At 45.2% G+C, this 18,134-nt stretch overlaps 1 protein-coding gene across 1 annotated transcript in view; it reads left to right on the top strand.

The window, feature by feature from the left end:
- Positions 1 to 18,134, top strand: part of LOC146856283 (dehydrogenase/reductase SDR family member 4-like) — a 715,264-nt gene that overhangs the window by 364,696 nt on the left and 332,434 nt on the right. The window lies entirely within an intron of this gene.

Here is an 18,134-nt window from a genome sequence, read left to right as displayed (position 1 = left end):
TTATGACTATACACAGAGATCCCCTACTACAGAACCACTATGCCTATACTTTGGGATGAAAAGTACTCCACGCACCTTGGTGAACACCTGGGCTTACTTAACCTGTCCTTACAATAAAGATAGCCAGCATACTTTAATAGCCTGTTTCCTCTCTGGAATTTGACATATCTTGCTTGATTAGCTGATGCCATTAATGTTGGTTCTGTTAAAAAGAAAAATAGAAAAAGTGTATAATTTTATGTTTTTACTGTTGTATTATTTTTTTGCTTGTTTATTTGATTGCCTTGATTTTTGTTATGTTATTATATTTCTGTTTTTCTTTGTTTGCCTTTTATACAATAAAAAAAGTTGTGTTAATTGTTTTTATTTTTTGGTGGAGAAAAGAAGAAAGTTTATATTCTTTGTTGAAAAGAAAAATTGTATAGTTAGCTACATTTTTTCACCTGCGATAAACGTTTTTTGTTTATCTTGAAATTGGGGAGTTCTTTGTTTTTGAGGGGTATTATTGGTAGTTCCTGTATCTTTCTTGAAGTGTTCTGTAGGGTAATTTTTCTTTCTTCAGTTTTGTTGGCATCAGTCGTAAAAAGAAAATGCAATTTATTAGTTATTTATTAACGTGTCGGTTTATGGTGTTTTTCTTATTATTACTGTTAATATTTGCAATGCTTACATTAGTGTTTCTGTTTTTGTTGTGTAGGACATGTCCTGTAGTTGGATTTATTTTAAGTTGTTTTGTAGATAGGTTTATCTATTTTAACAAAGAGCAAAGTAAATGTTGTTAATTTGTTCGAAAAACATAAATTTTATGAATTTGAGAATTGAGTTTTAGTTAAATCATTGGTCCTGTTCTTTTACTTCTTTTGGTGTGTTTCCTCGCTCCTGACCTATGCTGGGTTTCCTGGGTTGTTAGTCGTTAATTCGTCAGATCCTGGTTACTCTGATATTCCTTCCAGTCATCTCCCGTTCTTTGATGGTGAAGTCTCTGCTTTGAGTTGTTGATCAGTTTCCTTCTGGAAACTTGCTACCACCCTTGGAGGTTTTTTGCCCTTAAGCTTTTTCCTTCATATGAGGCTCTTTCTGAAAAGTGCCTTTCTGCTTAGGCGATATCAAGTGTCTGCGGCATCATGGCTACTGGATCGGGTCACCCTTACCTCTGCAGACCAAGACTGTTAAAACCTGGACTTCCTGACCTATTCGAAGTTGGAGGTACATCATTAGGAGTTTGTCCCATGACAGAATGCAATGCTCAAGATCCAGTCCAAGTGTGGATGATATGGATAAACTTCAAGTCATAGCTCACATAGCATAGGTTGATCAGGCCTAAGCCTTGATCTAGACGGTCCAGCAGCAGATCCAAGAACTACAAAAACTGTGCAGTGAGAACAAGCCCTATGACAAGCACATTTCACAAGAGCCTCAAATGTTTCTATTCTTTCCTCAGCTACTCCACCCTGTTCCAGGATCCAAACCAATTGAAGGAAATCATTAATTCTCAAATGGCATTCTTCGCATCTCGCCCTGCTCAATTTTCACAGCATAAGACTATGGTTGATAAACTAATCAGGCATTGTCAGGATCGGTGCTAGCCTGGGCAATATCTTTACTAGCAGCAGAAGATCCCTGCTTTTTATTATTCAGGCTTCCTGACAAGGTTTACACAAATGTTTGAGAGACCTGGCCTTGAGTTGTCAGCAGATGAAACCCTCAGCAGCATTCAGCAAGAAGGTGAAGGCGGCCTGAATTATGTTACTCATTTTTGCCAATGCTGATGTATATAGGGTTGGCCCACGGAGCTGATAGAGAACATTGACACAAGCAGGGGTTAGGCAGCACTTTCAGATACTGAAAGAGAAATTAGATGCAAGCACAGGTTGTGTGTGTACTGTGGTTCATCTGAACAACTGATTCATGTCTGTCCTGTTCATCCTCAGAAGACTTCAGGAATTGCCAAATCATATATATCCTTTGTGATAGGGAAAAGGGTGGTAGTGTCTAAGATTACCTTTGTTGGTATTTATGAGGAGTTACAAGATGCACTTTTTCTCCTGCCTTTGCAATTGGAGTTCCATCATGGGAAGAAAGAGAAGAGCTTGGCACTCCTGCGCAGTGGGACCACTGGTTTATACCTGGATGAATTTTGGGGTAATATCCTCCAGCTTTCCAAGAAGACTTCTGAGCATGTTCAAATTGTGTGTGTAATACTTCTGATTTCTGGACCGGTCAAGGACCGGTCAAGGAAATGATGGCGCCTTTGAAGTTGATATTTTGGAAGCATCACAAGACCTCATTGTATCTACTAACCATACTGTAATCATAGGAGTTCTGTGGTTGGCTCAACACAACCCCTACATTAACTGGGAGACTAGAACAATTTTCCTATTTTCTCAGTTTTGTCATACTTTGTTTTGTGACTGAACATTCTTGGGCCCCTAAAGAGATTGCCAAGAACCCTGTGGCAGACCCTAGTAATATCAATCTCCTTAAAAGTGTTCCAGGTCAATATCAAGATTTTGCAGGTCTCTATGAAAACCCCAATGAATTGTTCTACAGGAGTTTGTATATGCCATTCCAATACAACCAGGGGAACAGTTAATTTTGGTAGAATTTACTCCCTCTCTGAATTTGAAAAGGAGGTCCTGAGACTATATTTTTAAGAAAACTTACAGAATGGCCTTATCACTTGATCCTCTTCCCTAAGTGGTGCCTCAGTGTTCTTTGTTCCTGATAAGTCTAATACATTAAGACCTTGCATCAACTTCAGACACTGAAATAAGATCCCGGACAAGGAAAGGTATCCTTTACCTCTAATCAAGGATGTACTCTAATCCACGAGGGCCTCTGAAATCTTTCCAAAATTAGACTTTTGTGGGACATACCACCTCCTGTGATAAATGGAAGATGCCTTCAGAACCGCTCTTGGCCCTTTTAAATATATTGTCATGCCGTTTGGGTTAAGTAATGCTCTAGCGGTCTTATGGTGCTTTATGGATTATATTTTCACTGACATTCTTAATCAATTTGCTGTCATCTATCTGGATGATATATATGTATATGTTTAGGGCTCCTCTTTTATATCATCAACATGTTAGTCAAGTATTAAAATGAGTCAGCTAAACTCAGTTGCTTTGTAGGGTGGGAAAAATGAGTTTGATCCACCGAAGGTTGGGTAATTTGTATTCTGTGAGAACTGTACAGGACTTGCAATGCATCATCATAAATTGTCCTCCATTCCAGATTGGCCTACCCTTTCTAACAACAAAGAGACCCAGAATGTTCTTGTATTTGCCAACCAGTACCTGCAGTGTATGGGAGAATTTGCCCTTCTAACCTAAAACATAACCCAGGTCCCAAAAGAAGAGATACTCTGCCAATGTTTTCTAAGTGATGTCTGAGCTGAAGAAGTCTTTATAAAGTTAAAACAAGTCACTACGTAAGCCCCAATCTTATGAAATCATTTCCCTACAAAAAGATTCATAGTTGAAACTGATGCCTCTAACCGAGCCATTGGAGCTGTGCATCTACAACTTCAGGAAGATGATAGCACATCCCATTTTCTATCTGCCCCCCATCTTGTCTGACTCTGAAAGAAATTACTCCATCTTGGAATGAGAACTTCTAGCCTTGAAAATGGGCTGCTTAGAGTAGAGACATTTCCTGATGGGAGCTCATGAACCTTTCAAGATTTGGACTGACCACCGGAACTTTCAGTGCCTGAGAAATATGCAGTGCAGGAATAGCTATCAGGCTCACTGGGCCTGTTTTTTCAACCAGTAAAACTTTTTCATTACTCATATTCCTGGCTGTAAATGAAATGATCACTTTAGTGGAAGCCCTTTCTCACGGATATCTTGAGTCTCTGTCAATGTTTGATCAGAATAGTCTTTTTCCACATCAAATTGCTGGGGTGACACAATCTTACCATGACAGAGTAGAAGCTTGTTATTCTGAGGTCTCTAAGAAAGAACGGTAATTCATACAAGGACTAATTTGTAAGCAAGGCAATTTATGGCCTAATTACGATGATGGCTGTCATGGGACCTCCGTACCAGTAGATAGCTGTTTGACCACCGACATCGCGTCGGGCATCTCGCCCAATTATGATGGTGGCGGTGGAACAACCACAAGACCACTGGCTCTGCTGGGATCCAGGACCCTGCAGTGGCAGTGAGAGGGGCTAAAAATGGTGGCAGTGCCAATACCGGCACCGCCGAGCACATTACGACCTGCATTTTTACCACCCATTTCATGGCAGGGACCTCCAACATGAAAATAGTGGCGGAATGGCAGGAAAGGGGGCCCAAACAGGGCTCCAGGGTGAATCTGCCTATGAGGGTGCATGCTTGGGGGCACATGCTGTCCCCCCCTAGAATTTCACCAGTGTGCGTGCACTGTGTGGCATGCACAACATGGTACATGCCATACAGTGCACCCGACGTGGTAGTGGTACCACGGCAGAGGTATGACGGCTTGCTGTAATCCTCAGCCTAAACATGCCACCCCTGTGGGACTACCACTGCGCTCCCATCAACTCAGATACAAAATAGGAACTGGGGCAGCGAGATTCCACTGGCTTGATCATCCTCGGACCACCACAGCGGCGGTCAAGCTTGAAGATCGCCAAACTCATAATCAGGCCCTTAGTGTTCAAGGGAAAGCTATTATTTATTCCCTCCCAGGCACTGAGACTTGAAGTTTTAAAAATGAGTCATGTCTACCCAATGGCTGTCCCCGCATGTCTTAAGTCTACTTTGAACTTTTACTTTGTTACTTCTGGTGGCATTCCATTCGAGGGGACACTGAACTTTGTGTCAATTCTTGCCCCATTTGTGTTCGGAATAAGACTTCTCATGCTTGATCTATTGAGTTCCTTCGCCTGTTGCCAGTATCACTTTTTTATTTTTGTATTTGTATTTTTAATAGGCGCGACATTCATCTTGAGGGACATTACAGCGCTAGGAGTGAGTCAATCTGAAATAGCGATTACAAACAGTGTCAAGTGAGTGGCTTAAGACAGCTAATAATACATGGTTTCGATTTGGTTCTAGGGAAGAATTATGTTTTTAGTTTCTTTCTGAATGACAGATATTCGTCCGTTAAACGAAGATCCAAGGGGAGTTCATTCCAGTGAACGGCAGTCAGTTTGGAGAAGAAACAGTCTCTTGCCCTGACCCTCTTGGTCCGTTTGATTTTCGCCAAGGCCTGATGACATGATCTCAGGTTTCGCGAGGGAGTATAGAATTCTACCTTATTTTGCAAGATACGAGGGCCACTTTTATGTAGCACTCTATGTGCGTAACAAAGAAGTTTAAAATGATCTCTTTGGCGTACGGGCAACCAATGCAGGTCCCTCAGACTTTCAGGTGCCAAGCTGTATTTATTTTTATTGCGAACCAGTCTAGCAGCAGCATTTTGGACTACCTGAAGTCGGGAAAAGAGGTACTTAGGCATACCCATGTATAGCGCATTCCCATAGTCGAGTCTACTGGAAAGTAGGGCCTGTGTGATGGACTTTCTACAGTTTAGAGGGATCCAAGTGAACAGTCTTCGTAATAGTTTCAGTGTGGCGAAACTCTTACCGCACACTGCTCTGACTTGGTCTTGCATTGTCAGTGCATTGTCAATGAGTATGCCCAAATTATTTGGCACTCTCCTAGGTTCTGGGGCGGCTCCTAGTTCCCGAGGCCACCATGTGTTATCCCAAACTAGGTGTGCGCAACCAAAAAGCAAAATCTCAGATTTTCCAGCATTTCATTTCAAACGGTGTTTCCTCATCCAGGTTGCTATTTCTGTGAGCCAGTTAATTAGATTGCTTTTAGTAACCTCATGCTTTTCTTCAAAGGTGATTAGTAGCTGCGTGTCGTCTGCATAGGAACAGATATCGAAGCCCCATTTTCTGATAGTCTCTGCGAGGGAAAGAGCCTTGGCACACTGTCTCTACTGACTCTTTGATCGGTATCACTTCAATCTGAAGGGATCCCAGTTATAATGGTTACTGTTGACTTCTTTTGTTGATTCCTTTCCTGAAATGGCTTACTTCACTGCCTTAGAAAAATATCCTCTGCCAAAGCCATGGGATCATTTTTTTACATTAAATATTTAGTCTACATGAGGTATCTCTGGTTATTGTCTCTGACCGAGGCCTTCAGTTTATTTCTTGTTTTCTAAAACCTTTTTGTCATCTGGTTTCCATCTCCAGACCAATGGTTAGATGGAAGGGCTCAACCAAGGACTCAAACAGTATCTCTGATGCTTTTGTAATTCCACTCAGAGTGACTGATCGACTTTTCTATTTCTGGCTGAGTTTTTCTACAGCTATTCTATCCACAGTACCAATATGTCTTCACCACTCTTTTGTCTTCATGGTGTTCACCCTCAAACGTTTCCTTCTGGCTCTTTCTAGGCTGTGTTCAGCCACAGTTGCAAACTATCAGACATAAGATTTCTTCTAATCTATAAGAATTTAAAAGGAAGAAGAGATCTTCCACTGACATCTATCAAATTTGTTCCCTTGACATTAAGATTGGAGACAAGGTGTGGCTCTCTTCTAAATGTCTTCCTGTCCATCTTTCTCTGAACAAATTTAAACCTTGAGTTTATGGGTCTTTCAAGATTGTCCAAATTAATAATCTTGTCACCTTCAAGGTTCAGTTACCATTGATTTTGTAGGATTTATCTTGTATTCCATTCCTCCCAAACGAAACCTTACCAGAAAGATCCTATTCAGCATCTGTTTTGTAGACCTCCTCATCATTTGGTTAATAATACTCCTGAATTTGAAGACCAAGAGATTTGTGTTTCTTGCTTCTTTAGGAAGAGGTTACACGTTTTAATTCATTGGAAGGGATATCCACCTAGCAAGAGGTCCTGGGGAGATGATTCTTCTGTTCACATCCCAGTTATTATTGAACGGTTTTCATACAGTTCCTAGACAAGCCTAGAAGGAGGCATACTATTTTTCTGGTGTCCGGCCCAGTGGCAGCTCCCAAGCTGATCTCAAGCAGCATGCGCAGCTTCCTGAGCTTGTGTCAGGCCAGGTAACTGCCAGTGGTCCTCTGCGCTCAGCTACTAAACTTACCCCATGGTAGCTGGCCCACTGATACAATTCCCAGCATGCTTGTTCTTCCATGGGGGGGTTCTTGGAGGAAGACACTTTTGGCATCTCCATGCTGCTTTACCTTCTCCGACTCTAGCAAGGATTTCCGAGATGGAATTATGCCTGTTCCCAAATGTCTGCAACTTCATTAGTTGCTTTGTGATGCTTTCCAATCAAATATGGTGATGCCCTCCCCTGTGAGGTATTTCCTGTTTATAGAGTATCGAGGAAAGCTTCTTATTTTTCTTTTAATCCTTGCCTTGTATTGCTTCTTTAGTCCTGTTGGTGTGCCTCCTTGCTCTTTACCTACTCTAGGTTGCCTGGGTTGCCGGTCCTTAATTCTACAGCTCCTTGTTGTTGCTCTAATATTCTTTTAAGTCATCTCCTGTTCCTTGGTAGTGAAGTCTCTCCCATTAGTGGCTGTCCAGTTTCCTTCTTGAACCTTGCGGCCATCCATGGAGATTGTTTGCCCTCTGGCTTTTTCCTCCATTTGTGACTCCTTCTGGAAGACACCATCTGCTTAGGAGCTATCATGTGTCAGTGGCATATGGGCTACTGGAAGGGGTCGCCTTTACCTCTGCCAGATCAAGATTGTTAAAAACTGGACTTCCTGACCTACCCGAAGTCAGATGTACCTCATTAGGCGAAGGTCACCAGACAATAATATCATGTCCTTAATACTTTAAAAAAACAGCATCCCATTAGTATAGATTTTATCTTATTAACCCAAATGGGGCAAATAAGCATTATTTTGTAAACTATATTTAGGATACAATGTTTATGTTGTGTGCTACTTTGACTACAATATTCTAGATTTGTGTAATTCCACCATACCTATCACACATAGTACCTTCCTGATGGCTGACAGTGAAGGCACAACCCCAATGCTGAATTTGAGCTTTAAGTAGCAGGTAGAGCCATCCAGCACTCATTTGTGGGGACCAGCATTTATTATTTCCTCATTAAAGTTTTACCCAGAGAAAGAGATATAAAAACACAAAAGGGGGAAAGAAGGAAAAGAAAGAAGGAAAAACAGTGGAAAATGAAAAAGGAAAAGATTAAAAAGAACATGCAAGAGTGAGATATAGGAGTAGGGAGTATCTGGTGGTGGATGAAAGAGAAATATAGTGGAATCAAAAGTAGGTAGGCTTTGTATTCGGCAGTCCAGAATTTAAAAAGAGCCGGCCATGCGCTTCTGAGCAAAACTTTTGCCCCCAACCCTTATTCTTTTACAAATTATGCAATGGTCACCCCTTAGATACTCCATAAAATGAATTTGACTACAAAATACTTTTCTATTTTGGATGAATGCCCCATCCATATTGTTTTGAGTCTAGGTCGTCTACAGCAATCGCTGTGTAAACTCTTGCTTAAAGTTTCAGGGGGTCGTGGCCAAGATGGTGGAGTGAGTGGAGGCAAAAAACAGTCGCTCCGCTCCGGCATTGGCACAGCCTCATGTATCCCTCCTGCATAACCCGAGGGGTTATTCGTGGTCCCTGATGTCCTCGGACCCTGGAGATGCTGACGGGGGGCCCGATTTGCAGTAGAGCCCCCCTGAGTGTGGAGTGTGCAGCGTGCGCCCGAACCTGGAGGCCTATGCAGTGAAAGACCTTGGTGCAGGAGTTACGGGAGCTGAAAGGGCACCTGACAGCGAAGGGAGAGGGAGAGAATGGCTTGTGCTCCGCCCCGAGTTACCCGGAGAATCAGTGGATGCTGTGGGGGAAAGTTGGGCCGGGCGCCCCCCCGTGCGTGGTGAGAGGGCATCAGTGACAGATGGGACTGGCTGAGTGGCCCACGGTGGGGAGCGAGGCCTGCACGCCTGCGTCAACGCTGCCTCCAGACGTGCAGTCCCATGGGGCTCAGAGGCTGAGAGCCCTTCTAAGGAACTCCAGCGCTGACAAGGACCGCAGCAGCAGAGTGCAATGGGCCATTGTGTGGTGAACCTGAGCAACAGGGGAGTCGCCCCCCGGTGAGAGACCGACCAGTGGACGGCACAACACAAGGGGCACCCATCGTGGGAGCAAACCGCATGACCTCTGCCCGTAGCAGGGTGAGAGACGGGCTGCAGCAGAGGCAGACAAAACGGAGCCTGCAAGGCAGGGCCCAGACCCTGGTGAGTCCTGGCTTCACAGGGAAAGGGGCTAACAAAGGAGGATTACACCGCTATTGGCAGGAGGACCCGCGGCTGAGAGTTGTCCCTCAGTGTTGGATACTGGGCATACTCAGGAGCCCCGCCTGGTGCTCTCGGGCACCTGGCGCGGGCCCGGACTTAAAATCCCCACTCAGCAGAGCCACTTGAAGCACGAGGTAAGACATAAGATATAGCAGGGGCAACTGCACCAGGTGGGCTAGCACACAGAGAGCAGGATAGAAGGAGAACAATTACGAGAGGGGGCAGTGTGGTGAGTGCAGGCCCATGACCAAGGAGCACCCCTAGACTGCATAGGCTTCCATTCCCCACCCACCCTCTCCCGTACCAATGGAGCAAGCAGTCTGATCCCTCTCCTTTGGACTGGTTTACAGGGCACTCACTTGCATAGCTGTAAACGTAGTGCCTCTTTCACCTTGAATCAGCCTAAGCAATCTCTGTTAACACCCAGTGGCAGGACCTACATGGACGCAACAGTGCAGGCGGCACCCACCTGGCCCTTCTCCACTATAGGAACGTACATGGCAGCACCCAGGACCAATAAAAAACCTCACCCTGAAAGACATGCTCACCAAACAGCCTGCCCCACCCTCAGTGGATACTCCCGGAGACTCCGGCGGCCCTCAGCATCTGGGAGATGACGATGAGGGAGGGAACGCACTGGCCACCAGCTCATACATGGAGAACTTGTTTTCATCACTAAGCGAGGACTTAAAGTCAATCAATAGAGACTTGGCGCAGGATTTGCAGGGGTTACGGAAAGAGATCTCGGAACTAGGGGACGGGTGGATGCCCTAGAAAATCACAAAGTTACCAGGGACAAAGAAATTGAGCGGCTTAGACAGGAAATCAACCGCCTCATGGACCAACAGATAGACCTCAAGTCTCATGCCGAGGATCTCGAAAATAAATCTCGACGTAATAACTTTCGAATTAGGAATGCACCGACGGCCACGGAGGCAGGAAAAGTGGAGGAATATGTGAGGGAGCTTTGTGCAGAAATCTTGGGGGACGCACAGCCCTCCGATATCAGATTAGACTGGGTTCATCGTGTGGGCCCACCCAAAGTCGCACACCTGCCCCCTCCAGCTATCCTAGCATCTGTTCACAGCTTCCCCCTGAAGAAGCGCATCCTTCGAAAGGTGAGGGAGGGTTTGCCCAGTACACTTCGAGGGGCCACCTGCTTCAGCTTTTTCAAGACATCTCGGCAATCACCCTGCAGATGAGGAGGGAGTTCCGCCCGATGACTACCTACCTTAGAGAACACAATGCCTCCTACTTGTGAGGCCACCCTTTCCATGTAATCTTCAATTGGGAAGGAAAGGCTCACCAAACATGCTCCCTTAAAGCAGCTTGCGATCTTCATCGAATAGATACTCCTGAAGGAACGTCTGGAAATAAAGCGAAATCTGAGTCTGGACCTGGTAGAAGACCTTGATAGAGAAGGAGACTACGGGGCAGATGCATTGCTAAGCTGGACTCAGCTATAATGGCTCAAGAGAGGAAGGCAGTGTTGGGGAACCTGACGGGGGATCTCGCACAAGGTCACGAAGATAAGGAGATTGAGGTCAAACCGTTACCAGTGAAAGGGTACACGACAAACACCATCTGAAGTCGAGAGGGGTAGGGACCCCTCATGGACGCTAATGTTCAACATGGACCCCATCTTTTGTCTTGCTCGGGATGCAGCCAAGGCTGACTCTAAGGACCCACCCCTTCCAGACACTTTCTTTGGTTTTTCTGTTTCAAAGTTAATGCTTGATATGTACTAAACAGCAATAACACGGAGGGTTACAGATTTAGGCAAAGACGTAGCTATCATACACATGATCGTAAGTCTCAAGGGTCCAACACAGACAGTAATACACTCTCACGCCCAGAAGAATTTTAGGGAGGCATTTAGCATGACAGTACACTCACACAATGTCGCCCGGTGACCATTTGAAAGTGCTCTCCCTCAACGTGAAGGAACTCAACAACCCAGTCAAGAGGAGGGCCGTCCTCTCATATCTGGAACACACTGAGGCTGACATTTATCTCCTACAGGAGACCCATCTTCTAGCAAGGGATCACCACAGGTTCAAATTTAGAGCTTTTACACACAAATTCTTCTCGTCCACAGGGGCGCAAGGAAGCGGGAGTGACCATCCTATTTGCCGTCAGGTTTCAGGGATCAATTGGACCTAAGCATATGATTTTAAAGGACACGTTTTGGTATACCAAACACAACTAGGGGCCCAAACAATTACCATAGGATCACTATATGCACCCAATGAAGGGCAGGAACGTTTCATCTGAGCTGCCCTATAAGAGATCCTCACCTCCCAAGATCGCTTAGCTCTAATAGGCAGCAACTTTAACATAGTCCTTAATATTAACCTAGACCGTTCGGGTTCCAGAGAGGGGGGGAGAAGGCCCTAATAGACGAGGGACTGGACAGGCTGAGGGAGGTAGGACTGACTGACCTATGGAGGGGCTTACATTCCCAAACTCTGGACTATACTTTTTTTCACATGCTCATAGGCCCTATGCCCACCTGGACTACTTTCTGGGGTCTCAAGACATACTGCAACTTAACCAATCATAGGATATTGAACCCAGATCTCTTTATGAACACTAAGAGCTAATACTGGAGCTGCATGACCCCAAACAGAGGGAAATGTAGCGACATTGGAGACTCCGGGAGACTCTGTTGCAATGACCAAAGTCGGTCCTGCAGATTCAAAAGGCGATACGCGATTATAATCAACTTGATGACACCACTGACATCTATATCTCTACTCTATTGGAAGCCTTAAAGGCGGTCATTAGGGGAGAGATCATAGCAATTTCCACTGCAGAAAACGGACAACGTAAGATAAAGAGAGCTGAACTCCAGGAGCAGGTCTAAGAACTAGAACACATATACCATCGCACAGGAGCTCCCAGGATATGGTGCCAGTTGGAGGTCACACAAAAACAACTGGTGTGCCTAGACCTAGATAAGGCAGAATACTTGCTTCTCTACCTAAAACACTCCTTCTATGTCAACGGGAATAAATGTGTAAGGCTCCTTGTGACCAAATATTGAACCCAGACACAGGCAGCTAGAGTAGAGTCCCTCCTCTCTGGAGAGGGAGAAATGATACAAGGTGATGCCCAGATAGAGGAGCACTTTGGCGATTTCTATGCTTCACTCTACTCGGAGCAGTCCTCCCTGCCTGCAGCCCCATCTCAGTATCTCAGCTCAGCGGGCGTTACCTTGCCTGAATTCAGCTCAAGTGGCCTTCCCCGATGACCCCATATGCATTGAAGAAGTAATTTCCACTATTTCTAGACAGAAAACTCTGAAATCTCCGGGTCCAGACAGTTTCTCCTCAGGTTCCATAAAGCCTTTTGACCACACCTAGCCCCAATTCTCACTCTGCTTGTTATTGATATTGCACACTCAACTACCCTTCCGCCCTTGATGCAAGAAGCGGCAATAGTGGTCCTCCCCACACCCAGAAAAGAGAGACACTTCTACACCAACTTCTGCCCCATCTCACTTCTGAACGTGGATGTAAAACTATTTACTGGAATCTTGGCTGCTCATCTGAATCCCTTTATGCAGGGTCTGATAGGTCCAGATCAAGCAGTGTTTTTGTCACGGAGGCAATGCGGGGATAACACTTATCGGCTGTTACACATTATTGATAAAGCGCATCTCAGGAAGAGGTCCAGTATGCTACTCTTAGTTGATGCTGAGAAAGCGTTCAACCGGCTTCACTGGCCCTTTCTAAAGGTGACACTGGCTCACTTCGGTTTGGGGGAACGCTTCTGAGCATGGGTCCTGAGTGGTTATAGGACTCCATTGGCTGCAGTGTGGGTGAATGGACATAGCTATGAAAGTTTCCCCATACGTCGGGGTACTAGACATGGATGGCCTCTGTCTCCCCTCCTCTTCGCTTTATATATAGAACCCTTTGTGCAGTGAGTGACAGACCATTTGGGCATCAAAAGAATCCCCCTAGGTGGGGAGGAGCACCAGATTAGCCTATATGCAGATGACATAATGGTCATGGTCGACGACCCTCAGGAGAGCCTGACTCACTTCCTAAGAGAGATGGAGGAGTTTGAGGTGGATTCCGGGTTCCGCATGACCATCCATAAGTCGCAAGCCCTCAACATCTCTGGCCCCCAGGCAACAGTGGGGATTTTAAAACGATACTACACAGTCTGCTGGACGTCAGAGTACATTCCATATTTGGGAGTCTAGCTCTGCCCAACCCTGGAGCACACGGATACTCTGAACTACGGAGATCTGGTGAAGCGGGTGTGTACCGACTTGGAACAATGGAGACATTACCCACTTTCTCTGCTGGGCCACATCACGGCCTTGAAGATGACTATGGTACCCCAAGTACTTTTTCTCTTTCGAGCCCTGCCCTTAACTCCTCCAGCAGGTATAATATCGGCCATGCAGGCTGCCCTTCACCACTTTGTGTGGGCAGTTAAAAGGCCTAGGATGGGAAGGGAACATAGCTGGCTCCCAACTGTGGAGGGTGGACTGGGAGTACCCTGCCTTCTCCGATACTTTCAGGCAGCCCAACTTCAATACTTAGTCAAATGGCCTGGATCACAGTCAGAGAAACACTGGCTCTTCATGGACGGGGATATAGCGGGGACCTCCTTAGAGAAAGTCCCATTCCTACAGCATCAGCACAGAGCACCTAGTCTTTACATCTCAATAGTCACGAGCTCCCTTCTAAAACTGTGGGACAGGTGTACTCGTAGGTGACAGCTAATTACCCTTCCAACACCTTTGACACCAGTAGTTGACAACCAGGCCTTTAAGCGGGGTGTAACCATCCTTTCAGGTGTGAAGGGGGCCGTTTACAAGGCGGCGGGTCAGTTCTTTGATCTGGAATGCCCTGTACCCTTTAACGTCCTTCGGGGGGAATACTCTATCCCCAAGGATGAACGTTTCAGATATCTTCAGATTAGACACTGGCTACTGCACCTATCAATGAGACGTGGAGTGGAGCATGCATTGACTCCCTACGAGAAATGGCTCCTGAGCAAACGCTCAGATAAACGCCTCCTCTCAGAGTATCCCGTAGAGCAGAGTTCTTCAAACTGTGGGGCGCGCACCTAGGGGGGCGCGGCACCATCTCAGGGGGGGCGCGCACTCCACCCTAAAATCTCACCTTAGTTTGTTTCACACTGTCCCAATCGATAGGGGCATGACGTGCCCCTACTTCGGTAATTTGAAAGAAAACCACGAGCAGTTCGCTTTCGGTTTCACAGAACAGGAGACTCCATGCCTCGCACTGCAGACAAAACATTTCAGCTCTCGGAATTAACCAACTCGGATAGTTAGTTCTTCACACAAAGGAGGCAAAGTTGCTGTTTAAATTGTTTAAGTATGAGCATGAGATACACTCACGGTTTTATTGCAAAATTATAAAAGTGCCTATTCACAGTTGTCATTTTTCATGCTTAACACATCATGTTCTCTGCAGGTTGGTTTGGCAACTCACTTGATAGGAATTCTTATTTTATACAGTTAATAATAACTTTTTCCTTTGAGCAGTTTTCTCTAAGCTGTGGGCAAATAGCATTCAGTGGGCAGATGCTCAAATGGCTCAGCAATTATAATAGGGTGGGGGTGCAAAACTTTTCACTTCCTCAAATTAACATGGGTTTTACATAGAAAAGATTTGCCATGCAGGATTCCGAAACCACTAAATTAAAAATCCATCAAATTTTAATGGCGAAGCATTTTTTTCAACCATTCAGTGTTCATTCATTTCTTGGTTTGGGGAATTTTCACTCCTCTCTTTTGGAGATGTAAGCAAAAATGTAATTCTCCCTGGCAATTGCCCGAACTATGTTTATATCAGATATGGGTCACCATCACTGGAAAAACAATTATAATGGACCTCTCCTCTGTGGTCTTCAGCATATTGCGAGTGAGGGGGAGCAGGCCTCTCACTGTTTGCAATTTACACCTGGTCGCAGTGGCAGCTGGTAGTTCCACTTCTCTTTGGTTCGTAAAATCCTGTGGGCCCACTGGACCCGGGCACCAGACAGCTCTCCAAGTGCCCTGTTTGTAATTGTGATCTGGGGACTGGGTCCACTCACTCCTCCACAGTTCACAGCACATGGTAGAGAACCATTTTAAGATAGATATTTCTGTATAATAGGCTGAAAACAAATGGTTTAGGGGACAATTTTGTTTATTTTTTAGAGTTTTTATATAGCGCAAACTAGATTAAAAGATATCAGGTATCAGAGCGCTTTACATGAGCAACAGTTTCATTACACAAGGACACATTCATTGTTGTTAGGCAAAGGGAGATTAATTGATTTGCCCAGAATCACAGGATGTTGAGCATCGTTGCCGAGACTCAAACCTGAGTCCCCAGCTTTGAGGTCGATCGCTCTAGGCGTAAAGCTACAACCTCTTCCTGGGTCATCCTACTGTGCGGTTTCACAACTGAGGTTCCCTCACATGACAGAGTGTAATAAATTAAGCGATTACCGTTTTATTTTTACTAAGTGAATGGAATACAAGTAGAAATGCTACTGGGAGTCTCAGAAGGCAAATAAAAGAAAGCGAGAGTTATGAAGAAGTCAGTTCTCGTCAGTGACAAGGTTGACATCCTTTGAGCATGTGACCCTGGACCTAAATATTCAATGTCTTTTTTTTTAGAATTTACATGTACAGATTGTGCCATGCTCATTTTGGGCCAGCAGCAAATAGCCAGTTATGTGAATTGCAAGCGTGGCTAGTTCGCACAATTTGCAACTGTCGCATTTTGCTCCCAAATAGACGCTTCATCGTGATCCCGCAACAAAGTGCTTGGAAGGTTGGGTGTCTCCAGTCTTGCGAAAAGGCAGAACAGGGCGTTTTACGATGAGAAATTTTGGCAGCCTTCTTGTGCCTGTTTTGAACGGAAGGCTTTCTAGCAATGTATGCAACTCCCGCCTTATATATATTTTTCATTTTAGGACCTCTGTAAAGTGCCACTTGTTGCCTGACTGTATAATGTCTGCACTTTATGCCGCATGCAATTATATAACAATACATTCAGAAGCATAAAGGCAATGGACACAAATGATAACATGATTAACATTGCAGTGCATAGGCAGCTGTGGCGACTGGGCCGAGGGTTCTGGGGCAAAAAGCGATCTTAGGAATAGTGCTTCCAACCAGTCCATTCCTGACATGACTCCACATGTGGGCAGTGCTTCCTTCTTATCGGAGGTGGCAGTGGTGGCCCTCGGTACTCATTTTTAGGGATCAATAATTATTTTTCAGCATCCAACTTTGGCCAATAGCAAGATAGAGAAAAGCAGAATAGGGTAAAAGAAAAAGGACAAGAAAGCTGTGAAAATAGAGACAAAGGGATAAAGCATGGATGAAAAACCACGTGCAAGAATGAGACAGAGGCAGGAAAAACCGGATTGAGGAAGAAGGAGGTGTGTGTTGGTTTGTTGAAGACCTGGTGGTCCTGGTATACAGCTGCCCTGGCAAGAGCCAGCGCTGGCACAAGTGACGTAATAAAAAAATTAATTAAGCACTGCCTTTGGCATCCACCGTAAACCCTTTCCGCCTCTAACAAACTTTTCTACTCTCTTCCTAGACCTACTCCCTGGAGGCTCACACATCAGTTGTGGCTGGTGCAGGTAAGCGCCATGGGGCGGTGGAGTGGTGCGGGGGAACAGAATAGGTTTAATTTATTTATTTATTTTGAACTATTCTGTCATCTGTCGACTTCCCCGCCCTGCAGCCGCCTCACCGTGTTTACCTGCGACGGCCGCCGCTGCATTTACAGGCACTGTAATGCTGCCAGTTCACTGTGCAGCTGGACCCAGATCCATTTGATCACCACAAAGTCTGTCTGACAACATTGCTCTGAAGTAAAATAGGCAACGTCATTCAGTTTTAATTAGTTCTATTTTTTTAAACATAAGCCGGACATGGTGTCCTAAACCCCCACTCAGGGCACAGGTCCCAAAAAAATGAGTGGGAGGACTAATAAGAATAAGCAATGTGCATTGGTGTCACATGACATCACAGGAAGGGATGTCACCACCTCAATTGCTTTGGTAACGCTCAACAATTACAGAAGGTGCAAAAACAAGTCTGGGACTAAGTGGCTAACTTCCATTCAAAATGTTTATGAAGAGGTTGGTAGGTATTTGCCTGACTTGAGGGTACTTACTTAGTAGGTGACGGGGCTGCTCCAGAGAACACTGTCCCATTATGACTCAACTATATAAGTAAAACCCTAGTAAAAACAATATGCCTGCATTTTATCCTGGAAATCTTTTATTTGAACTGTCTAATAAGCCTCTGTCATTTAACCACATCCACTCACAAACCGCAGTTTACTAAACACTCTTACTACATTTAACATGATTTGTCTGGGATATCCGAATGGCGGTCGATTATGAGGTGTACCAGATTCCAGAAATTTCTGTCAGGAGGTGGGGGGCCCGACATTTAAAAAAATTCAGCTTGGGGGGGCTCAACCTAAAAAAGTTTGAAGACCTCTGCCGTAGAGGGTGTCAAATAGGAATTGCATTAGGGGCTGCACACCAGACTGTTCTCTCGCTCTGGGAGTCAGTCACCACACCGACACTCCTGGGTTGCTTGCATCGTTTGTGGGGTATCTTGGGGATGGAGAGACTCACCCTTACGCTCACCGGCCGGAGGGGCACATTTAGAACCGTTTGGGGCCCCTTCCTAGCATTGCTTTCCCATGAATTCCGAAAGTTGACCTGTCCCCGCTACTTACGATTACTAAGACTCACAGACTCAACTAAAGACGAAAGAGAAGGGGGATACCTAATGTATGATCCACACGCAGAACCCGAGGCATTGATCACTGCATAGTTAATGGTAGTACTGGGGAGGGAGGG

This window comes from Triturus cristatus, chromosome 4_1 (assembly GCF_964204655.1).
Source record: "Triturus cristatus chromosome 4_1, aTriCri1.1, whole genome shotgun sequence".
Lineage (NCBI taxonomy): Eukaryota > Metazoa > Chordata > Amphibia > Caudata > Salamandridae > Triturus > Triturus cristatus.
This window is presented reverse-complemented; position numbering and strand designations above follow the sequence as displayed.